This window comes from Salminus brasiliensis, chromosome 20 (genome assembly GCF_030463535.1).
Source record: "Salminus brasiliensis chromosome 20, fSalBra1.hap2, whole genome shotgun sequence".
Taxonomy (NCBI): Eukaryota; Metazoa; Chordata; class Actinopteri; order Characiformes; family Bryconidae; genus Salminus; species Salminus brasiliensis.
Window position 1 is genome coordinate 28,353,431 of NC_132897.1, and position 10,000 is coordinate 28,363,430.

General features: G+C 45.8%; 2 non-coding genes and 1 pseudogene across 2 annotated transcripts; all 3 read left to right on the forward strand.

Moving 5' to 3' along the window:
* Positions 1–3,252: 3,252 nt before the first annotated feature.
* On the forward strand, positions 3,253–3,447 carry LOC140542414 (U2 spliceosomal RNA). Its single transcript, XR_011978015.1, has one exon. It is a non-coding gene; the product is annotated as a U2 spliceosomal RNA (small nuclear RNA).
* A 358-nt stretch (positions 3,448–3,805) lies between these two features.
* Positions 3,806–3,922, forward strand: LOC140542494 (U5 spliceosomal RNA). The gene has a single exon (XR_011978062.1). It is a non-coding gene; the product is annotated as a U5 spliceosomal RNA (small nuclear RNA).
* Positions 3,923–9,835: 5,913 nt separating this feature from the next.
* The window catches only part of LOC140542415 (U2 spliceosomal RNA), a 178-nt pseudogene continuing 13 nt past the window's right edge, over positions 9,836–10,000 (forward strand).

Sequence of the window (10,000 nt, forward strand, 5' to 3'; positions counted from 1 at the left end):
GACCCCCCTCTGTTTTTCTGATCACCTCCTGCTATCATGCACCCTGTCTCTCCCCACCGGTGTGACTGTAGGGGGAGGGCTGTGGAGGCTGAACTGCTCCCTGTTACAAGATGAAGAAATAGTTAAGAGCTACAGGGAGCAGTACAGTCTCTGGCAGACCCTCCAAGACTGTTTTGACTCACGGGCACAGTGGTGGGAAATGGTTAAACATAGGACAAAGACGTTTTTTAAAAAGATAGGGAAAGAAAAAAAGAATAGAGAGAGACGACGCATGATGGGGCTGCAAAAAAGACTACAACGATATTTTAACCTTTTACACAGAGGCATGGATTTTAGTGAAGAAATAAAAGAAGTTAAAAGGGAAATGTCAGTTTTAAACGAAATAAAAAGTAAAGGTACAATTTTAAGAAGTAAAGAAAAAGAGGTTGAAGAAGGAGAAAAATGCACACGTTACTTTTTTAAGAAAATTTTATCTAGGGGGGGAGGGATTACAAAAATAACAAAAGAGGGGAGGGAAGAAATAAACACAGAGGGGATTTTAAAAGAAGTTGAATGTTTTTATCAAGAACTTTATGAAGAGAAAAGTGTGCACACTAAAACTACGGAGGAAGTCTTAAACTTTTTAGAAAAACAAATAAAAAGTCAGGATGTTTTAACAATAAATTTTACAGGTGAGGAAATTTTAAAATGTCTTAAAGGTTTTAAAAAGTGTAAGACTCCGGGAGAGGATGGACTCCCCGTGGAATTTTATTTGACCTTTTGGGACATTTTATCAACGGACATTCTGACTGTTTTTAATGAATTTGAAAAGTATGACCGACTCCCAGACAGTTTTAGATCAGGGATAGTTACCTTACTTTTTAAGAAAGGCGACAAGACTGACCTAAAAAATTGGAGACCTATTACCCTTTTAAATGTGGATTGTAAACTTTTTAGTAAACTTTTATCTAGACGTATGTCGACTGTTTTAGAGGACGTGATCCACCCGGATCAAGCCTGCGCCGTGCCAGGAAGGAGGATCACCGACAGCCTAGTGTTGGTCAGAGACGCCATCTGTTTTGCGAGAGACAGAAACATTCGGCTTATAGTCCTAAATTTAGACTTTGAAAAAGCCTTCGATCGGGTCTCGCACCAGTACCTGCTCCAGGTACTGCAAAAAATGGGTTTCCCCGGGAGGTTTTTAAAGTGGGTGGGTCTGCTTTACACAGACATAAGCAGTCGAATTCTGGTAAACGGGCACCTCACAAAGGCGATCAGAGTTCGCTCTGGCGTCCGCCAAGGGTGTTCGTTATCTCCGCTCCTGTACGTTGCGTGCATTGAGCCACTGGCGCAGATCTTGAGAAAGGATAAATGGATCAAAGGACTGGACTTGCCAGGCGGACTGACGGCGACCTGTACTTTGTATATGGACGACGTTACGCTTTTATGTTCCGACGTTTTATCGGTCCAAAGAGCATTGGACTTGACTGACTGGTATGGAAGGGCCTCGGGCGCTAAGCTCAATAGGAGCAAGTCCGAGGCCCAGCTCTTTGGACCTTGGGGAAACATAGGCGCTGACCTGGATTTGGATTTTAAAGACAAAGATATTAAAATTTTAGGTATTAAATTTGACGAAGAGGGTGGCGGACGGGGCAACTGGACTGACGCGTTAGGGAAAGTCAGGCAACGGTTGGGTTTTTGGGGACTAAGACAGCTGACAATAGAAGGCAAGGTTTTAATTATTAAAGCTGTGATTTTACCTTTGCTTTTACTGTTGTGTTCTGTTTTTAGTCCCCCGAAGTTTTTTCTTTTAGGTGTGGAGAGAGCGGTGTTTTATTTCCTGTGGGGGTCCAAGTGGGAGAGGCTGAGGAGGGCGGTGGTAAAGAAGAGGAAAGAGAACGGAGGGAAAGGGCTCCCAGACCCCCACCTGTTTTTAGGAAGCAAGTTCGCTGCTTTACACATAAAGTATGCGACGAATCCCTCCAGAGACAACAAGACCGCCGCAATGGCAAAGTTCTGGATGGGGTCGTACTTGCGGAGTTTAAAGATTTTACAACTTGATTTAAGAACACCAGTCTCTTTTAACCTGTCAAAAGAATATGATTTTATTAGAAAGTTTTTAAGAAAATATGATTTAGAAAAAGAGGATTTAACGGTTTTAACTAACGCAAAATGTCTTGTCTCTCTTGTGCAGGACCGGGAAGAGGTGAGCCCAGTTCCCGGCCTCACACTAAGTGAGGCCAAGGCAGTTTGGAGGAACGCAGCCCACCCCGCTCTCCAGAATAAGCATAAAGATCTGTCGTGGATGGCGGCCCATGAGATCCTCCCGGTCAGGGCTGTGATGCACTCCCGGGGAATGGCATCCAACCCCACGTGCCCACGGCCTGGGTGTGGCGAACCAGAGACCGTGAGGCACGTGCTCTGGGAGTGCAGTGTGGCGAGGGACCTGTGGGCCATAACCGGTCCCCTGCAATGCCCGAGCCTGCCAGCAGGGGAGGTCCAGCCGTCAGTTTACCGGCTAGCGGTAAACGGGGTGGGCCAGGGCATAGAAAGACTACCAGCCGCAGAGTTCACAGCGCTCTGGCTCACCCTTAACGGCGTGAAGGCCGCCCTATGGACCTCCCGCAACCTGCTGGTGGGGAAACGAGTGACGGTGCCCCTGCACGCTCTATCTGCGCTGGTTACATCATCGCTGCAGGGGACACCGCACGCCGACATTCGGAGGAGGGGGCCGGGGTCACACGCAGGGGGGTCCAGACCACCACGGTCGCTGGCTCCCGTAGATGCACCCGGCAAGACCGCAACCAAGAAAGGAGCAGCGGGCACAGGGGAGGATCTCCGCTGAGCCCCGACACTGAAGCATCGCGACTTCTGGGGAGCGAGGTGGGGCCAGCTTGATAGTGGCTCACCCCGGTCCTGCACAAAGAGACTGTTTTAGCAAAGACTTTTAAACTGAACTGATTTTACCGAATGAGTATTTATTTGTTTATTTATTTATTTATTGATTGAGTATTTATTGTCTTATTTATTCCATTTATTTATTTGAACCGTGTATAAGCTTTTATTGTAATTGTATTTCACTTTTTAAAGACAACCAAACTGGACTTTTACACACACACACACGAAAGCTTTTATGGAATGTTTTTACTGATCTTCGCTCTTAACTGACTTTTATGTGTAAAAAATGATTTTATGTGTGTATTATTTATTAAGATGAAATATGATTGTCAAAAGAAAAGCTTCAAAAATGTTGTGAAATGAATGAAATGGATATTATCTGAAATTGTGACAATAAAACTTTTTTCGAAAGAAAAATCTGTTCTTATCAGTTTAATATCTGATACGTCCTCTATATGAGGACTATATATTAAATTGATTTTTGAACTCGGGAGTCGGAAGAGGAGCTTGCTCCTTCCGCTCCACGCATCGACCTGGTATTGCAGTACCTCCAGGAACGGTGCACCTCTTTCAGGTAGATAAAGGAAAGAAATCTGAAGAAACGTGTTTGCCTGGGTGGGCGTGGTCTTTTTGGTGTGTTTTTGGTTTTCCCTCCGTTTTTGTTCTTTTTTTTTTTTTTTTTTTTTTTTTTTTTTTAAAAAGCATTTGTGTTTCCTTTCTGCTCCTTCTTTCAGGTAAAGCAGCACCTGGGCAGCTTTATTGAAGGAGGAGTCTACCGCACCGAACGGGATAGGAGAGGAGAGGAGAGGAGAGGAGAGGAGAGGAGAAACACGAAGGAGGAGTTTTACCCTGGCTCGCAACCTTCCCTGCCCTTCTCCAGCAGCCTTGGCCTTCGGTAGGGGTTCATAGGCTCGGGTGCCGGTTGGTATGGCTCGGGTTTCTCTTCATTCACGTACAAATCTTTCGCCTTTTACTAAAGATTTCCGTGGAGGGGAACGTTGACGAGTTTTGCCTATTTTTGGAAGGCTCTGCTTTTAGCAGAGCTGCTCTTTCTCTTGATGTTTGAAAGTCAGATCTGTAGTTGTTGTTGTAGTAGTAGTAGTAGTAGTAGTAGTAGTAGTAGTAGTAGTAGAAGGCTCCTCCTTTTCGCCAAGCTGTGGGGTGGTGGAAGGCTTCTGGTGGCTTGCTAGCGCTAGTACGGGTGGGCGTGGTTAGCGCCGGTTCTTTTGGCGTCACCGTGTGGTAGCTAGCTACTAACGGCAGGGTGGCTTCGCACGGGGCGGCCTGTTCGGGTTATCGCTTCTCGGCCTTTTGGCTAAGACAGCGGTCGACTCTTTTGCGTCCCGAGATCCTGGCCTTTGTGACCTTGATCTTCAGCGCAGGAGAGGAGATTGTACGGATCCCTGGCTTAGGTGGGTGAGTCTTGGACGGTAGACTCTGTCTTTCTGGTTCTGGGGCTCATTATCAAGCTGCAAGGTAAGTGCAATCTTTTATTTTTTCTTTGCTGGTTTTAGTGTTTTTACCTATTTATTTGTATTTATTGTTTTCAGAGTTTTATCGGCCACCAGGTGCCTCCAAGCATGTCGGCTGTTCGTGCCGGCATGCGGAGGCACCATAGCGTGCGCCTTTTATTTAGAGAGGAGAATGGAAGGCTCCTGGGGATGTCTCGGCTGGACTTCTCCAGGAAGCTTATCCAAAAAACCCTCAATTTTAAACCGACGGAACTGAACTGCCTAATGACTCTGCCTGGTAACAAGGGATTTGACGTTAGCTTCTGCTCGGCTTCCCTGCTTAAAGATTTTTGGACTCGGCTTGAAAATGTTAAGGACCAGTTCTCCATGTTCAAGGTGGAGAAACTTTCTGACAATTCTCACAAGGTGGTGATTGTCAAAATGTTCAATGAAACTGTGACTGGAGAGGATATCGTTACATGGCTGGCGAGATTTTGCACGGTGAAAAGCCCACCTGTTAAGGTTTTGGATGAGGACGGCATTTGGAACTGCTCGTGGCGAATTCCCATTAAACAATGGGAAGACCCGAGCAGTTACCTTGGCCTGAGACAAATACCGTCTATGATAGTGTTGGGAGAAAACCGAGGCTACATTTACTATCAAGGAATGCCCAAACTGTGTCGCAAGTGCGGCAAGTTTGGGCATCTAGCCGAAGCGTGTCAGGAAATCGTGTGTGGGAAGTGTCGAGAAATTGGGCACACTTTTGAGGAGTGTACCAATGGCAGACGGTGCAATCTTTGTGGAGAATCTTCCCATCTCTACAGAGATTGCCCCAAATCTTTTGCCAACAAGTTAAAAGCTAGCAAAATGGCTGCCAGGCAGCATGGCCAGGAGGTGAAGGAGAAGGAGAAAGAAGGGGAGGAGGAGGGGGCGGTCCCTGGGGTTTTGGCGGGAGATTTGAATCCCCAGCCTGCCCCAGGGATTGGCCATGAAAAAGAGGGCGGAGCTAACAACCAGGCAGAGTCTGAGCAGGAACTGGAGGCCACCCCCTCCAAGCAAGTACAGGAACAAGTTGTGCAGCAGCAGCAAGAGGAGGAAGAAAGCACTTCCTCCCTAATTACGGTGCCGGAGGTGAGTGTGGCCTCCAGTGGGAGTGGGTCTGATGGCTCGCTCCCCAATGCTCAAGTGGGCAAAAGGCCCGCGGGGTCTCCTCTGCCAGAACTGGCAGAGAAGAAACAGAAGGCAACACAGGATCCAGGCAGTTCCTCTTCGGAAGGTCTGGATCGTCTGTGGCCTGATGAATCCCCCAATGAGGTGTCTTTCTTACACTTTCAGTTAAAGACATCTACGCCCAGGACTCTACAAGAGCTTCGCTCTGTAGGCCTGGAGGCTGGAGACACCGGCCAACCTCCTAACCCCAGAACAGTGGGGGTAAAAGAGGAGCAGGTGTCACAAGAAATATTGTGATTTTTAAAATGCCTTTTTAATCTTTTATTTGTGTAGTCTTTTTGTTTTATTTTCATGGTCTTTTAATTATATACCTGTCTTTTAAAACCTACACTGCTCATGGCTCTCACTATTTCAACTATTAATGTTAGGAGTGTGAGAGCCTCCACTAGAGCAGAGAGTGTCTTGTCCCTTTTAAAAGATATAAAGTCAGATGTGTTTTTACTACAAGAGTGTGCTTTACCGTTCCTGAAGACGTACAGAGATTGGGAGCAGCGCTGGGCTGCCGGTCCCTCTCTCTGGAGCGGTTCACACTACAACAGAGCCGACGGTGTTGCAATTTTAATAAAGAACCCTCACATCCTGGTGAAGGGCAGCACTGTGGTGAGGGATGGACGGGCTCTTTTAGTAAATTTGACTTTTTTAGGAAGGGATTTTAACATTCTTAATGTGTATGGTTTTAATGATAAAAATGATAGGTATAAACTTTTAGAAGACCTGCAGCCCCACATGCTGGGGAGGGCACCTTTAGTAGTGGGAGGGGATTTTAATTGTGTTTTATCAAGAAAGGATAGGAAAAGAGTAGGGGAGGATTTTAAGTTAGACAAGACGTCAGTTTTAATGCAGGGCTTAGTTAAAGATTTTAAATTAGTCGACTGCTTTAAAAAAATGCATCCAGAGGAGGAGGGCTTCACCTGGTTCAGTGGTGATTGCGCCCGAGCCTCCCGCATCGACTATATTTTTACAAGAGACTGCCCGCCAACTGATGCAACATTGACCCCCCTCTGTTTTTCAGATCACCTCATGCTATCGTGCACCCTGTCTCTCCCCACCGGTGTGACTGTAGGGGGAGGGCTGTGGAGACTGAACTGCTCCCTGTTACAAGATGAAGAAATAGTTAAGAGCTACAGGGAGCAGTACAGTCTCTGGCAGACCCTCCAAGACTGTTTTGATTCACGGGCACAGTGGTGGGAAATGGCAAAACAAAGGACGAAAACGTTTTTTAAAAAGATAGGAAGGGACAAAAAGAGTAGAGAGAGACGACGCATGATGGGGCTGCAAAAAAGACTACAGAGATATTTTAACCTTTTAAATAAAGGCATTGATTTTAGTGAAGAAATAAAAGATCTTAAAAGGGAAATGTCGGTTTTAAATGAAATAAAAAGTAAAGGAATAATTTTAAGAAGTAAAGAAAAAGAAGTGGAGGAAGGAGAAAAATGCACACGCTATTTTTTTAAGAAAATTTTATCTAGGGGGGGAGGGATTACAAAAATAACAAAAGATGGGAGGGAACAAATAAACACAGAGGGGATTTTAAAAGAAGTTGAATGTTTTTATCAAGAACTTTATGAAGAGAAAAGTGTGCAAACCAAAACTATGGAAGAGGTCTTAAACTTTTTAGAAAAACAAATAACTAGTCAGAATGTTTTAACAGGAAATTTTACAGGAGAGGAAATTTTAAAATGTCTTAAAGGTTTTAAAAAGTATAAGACTCCGGGAGAGGATGGACTCCCCGTGGAATTTTATTTGACCTTTTGGGACATTTTAGCAACGGACATTCTGACTGTTTTTAATGAATTCGAAACTTTTGACCGACTTCCAGACAGTTTTAGGTCAGGGATAGTTACTTTACTTTTCAAAAAAGGAGACAAGACCGACTTAAAAAACTGGAGACCAATAACCCTTTTAAATGTTGATTGTAAACTTTTTAGTAAACTTTTATCTAGACGAATGTCGACTGTTTTAGAGGACGTGATCCACCCGGATCAAGCCTGCGCCGTGCCAGGAAGGAGGATCACCGACAGCCTAGTGTTGGTCAGAGACGCCATCTGTTTTGCGAGAGACAGAAACATTCGGCTCATAGTTCTAAATTTAGACTTTGAAAAAGCCTTCGATCGGGTCTCGCACCAGTACCTGCTCCAGGTACTGAAAAAAATGGGTTTCCCAGGGAGGTTTTTAAAGTGGGTGGGTCTGCTTTACACAGACATAAGCAGTCATATTCTGGTAAACGGGCACCTCACAAAGGCGATCAGAGTTCGCTCTGGCGTCCGCCAAGGGTGTTCGTTATCCCCGCTCCTGTACGTTGCGTGCATTGAGCCACTGGCGCAGATCTTGAGAAAGGACAAATGGATCAAAGGACTGGATTTGCCAGGCGGACTGACGGCGACCTGTACTTTGTACATGGACGACGTTACGCTTTTATGTTCCGACGTTTTATCGGTCCAAAGAGCACTGGACTTGACTGACTGGTATGGAAGGGCCTCGGGCGCTAAGCTCAATAGGAGCAAGTCCGAGGCCCAGCTCTTTGGACCTTGGGGAAACATAGGCGCCGACTTGGATTTGGATTTTAAAGACAAAGATATCAAAATTTTAGGAATCAAATTTGACAAAGAGGGTGGCGGACGGGGAAACTGGACTGACGCGTTAGGGAAAGTCAGGCAACGTTTGGGTTTCTGGGGACTAAGACAGCTGACGATAGAGGGCAAGGTTTTAATAATCAAAGCTGTTATTTTACCTTTGCTTTTACTATTGTGTTCTGTTTTTAGTCCCCCAAAGTTTTTTTCTTTTAGGTTTGGAGAGAGCTGTGTTTTATTTCCTGTGGGGGTCCAAATGGGAGAGGCTGAGGAGGGCGGTGGTGAAGAAGAGAAAGGAGAATGGAGGGAAAGGGCTCCCAGACCCCCACCTGTTTTTAGGAAGCAAGTTCGCTGCTTTACACATAAAGTATGCGACGAACCCCTCCAGAGACAACAAGACCGCCGCTATGGCAAAGTTCTGGATGGGGTCGTACTTGCGTAGCTTAAAGATTTTACAATTGGATTTAAGAACACCAGTCTCTTTTAATCTTTCTAAAGAATATGATTTTATTAGAAAGTTTTTAAGAAAATATGATTTAGAGAAAGAAGATTTTACTGTTTTAACTAACGCGAAATCTCTTGTCTCTCTTGTGCAGGACCGGGAAGAGGTGAGCCCAGTTCCAGGCCTCACACTAAGTGAGGCCAAGGCAGTTTGGAGGAACGCAGCCCACCCCGCTCTCCAGAACAAGCACAAAGACCTGTCGTGGATGGCGGCCCATGAGATCCTCCCGGTCAGGGCCGTGATGCACTCCCGGGGAATGGCATCCAACCCCACGTGCCCACGGCCGGGGTGTGGCGAACCAGAGACCGTGAGGCACGTGCTCTGGGAGTGCAGTGTGGCGAGGGACCTGTGGGCCATAACCGGTCCCCTGCAATGCCCGAGCCTGCCAGCAGGGGAGGTCCAGCCGTCTGTTTACCGGCTAGCGGTAAACGGGGTGGGCCAGGGCATAGACCGACTACCAGCTGCAGAATTCACAGCGCTCTGGCTCACCCTTAACGGCGTGAAGGCCGCCCTGTGGACCTCCCGCAACCTGCTGGTGGGGAAGCGAGTGACGGTGCCCCTGCACGCTCTATCTGCGCTGGTCACATCATCGCTGCAGGGGACACCGCACGCCGACATTCGGAGGAGGGGACCGGGGTCACACGCAGGGGGGTCCAGACCACCACGGTCACTGGCTCCCGTAGATGCACCCGGCAAGACCGCAACCAAGAAAGGAGCAGCGGGCACAGGGGAGGATCTCCGCTGAGCCCCGACACTGAAGAATCGCGACTTCTGGGGAGCGAGGTGGTGCCAGCTTGATAGTGGCTCACCCCGGTCCTGCACAAAGAGACTGTTTTAGTAAAGACTTTTAAACTGAACTGATTTTACTGAATGAATATTTATTTGTTTATTTATTTATTTATTGAATATTTATTGTCTTATTTATTCCATTTATTTATTGAAACTTGTATAAGCTTTTATTGTAATTGTATTTCACTTTTTAAAGAAAACCTAACTGGACTTTTACACACACTCACACACGAAAGCTTTTATTGAATGTTTTTACTGATCTCTGCTCTTAACTGACTTTTATGTGTAAAAATGATCTTATGTGTGTATTGGTTTTATAAAATGATTTATTAAGATGAAATATGATTGTAAAAAGGAAAAGCTTTTAAAAATGTTGTGAAATGAATGAAATGGAAATGTACTGAAATTGTGACAATAAAACTTTTTTCGAAAAAAAAAAAATCTGTTCTTATCAGTTTAATATCTGATACGTCCTCTATATGAGGACTATATATTAAATTGATTTTTGAACTCGGGAGTCGGAAGAGGAGCTTGCTCCTTCCGCTCCACGCATCGACCTGGTATTGCAGTACCTCCAGGAA